Below are 876 nucleotides of genomic sequence, written 5' to 3'. Positions count from 1 at the left end.
TTTCAAGCAGGCTATTCACATGTTAGAAATAACAGCCAAATCTCTCAAAACTGCGATGACAGAATGAAAGAAATATGCAATCAATCTACTCACCTTTCTGCAAAGATTTCTTTCAGAGTAATTTCCCGCAGTAATATGACAAAGTGAAATGAGATTTCTGCTCCTGAGGAATTCTTGGAATTCTTGGAATGAAGACGTCATCATTTTTTTCTACATCCAGAAAGAATGATAGCCTCGATAACCTTTGACATCATTTTCTTTATCACCAGTCGTGTCCCATTGCAAAGTCTTGGTGGTTCCAGATTGCGGAGTAGCATTACAGGAGTTCCAACTTTAAGTGCTAATATGTTGGGAGGTAGTCCAGGAGGCTCCAACGAATTGAGAAATTCAGGAGGATAGTTCACCACTTTATTTTTATCTGGAATTGTATCAACAGACTTGTAAGTGTGGAGAGTGCCGGGAAGAGAATGCATTAGCTGTTGATTTATTATTCTTTTTAACAGCGACGTTTTTTGGAGCTAATATTGCTCTTTTGCCATCACCAAGTGTCAAAATGTCCTGTGCAAACTTTGCGGACATTTGGTTGCTGTGTAGTTGAGCTCTCGTGTTAGTGGTAAGACTGAGGATAGTAACACGATGCCACAGGGCAGAGGACTTTTGGCATGCTTGGATCTCATCTGCTCTAGAGCCTTTCGGAATGACAGTTAGAGTTTGCCTGAAATCACCTGACAACAGAAGCGTTACACCTCCCATTGGAGTCTCGGATGTCTTTCAGGGCCCTACCTAATGCTTCCAAAGCTCTCATCCCAGACGATTAGATGACACCTTTTAAGTATCTGCCCCTGATCTGAGCTTTTGATGATGTTGCATGAAGGC

This window comes from Octopus bimaculoides, chromosome 13 (genome assembly GCF_001194135.2).
Source record: "Octopus bimaculoides isolate UCB-OBI-ISO-001 chromosome 13, ASM119413v2, whole genome shotgun sequence".
Lineage (NCBI taxonomy): Eukaryota > Metazoa > Mollusca > Cephalopoda > Octopoda > Octopodidae > Octopus > Octopus bimaculoides.
This window is presented reverse-complemented; position numbering follows the sequence as displayed.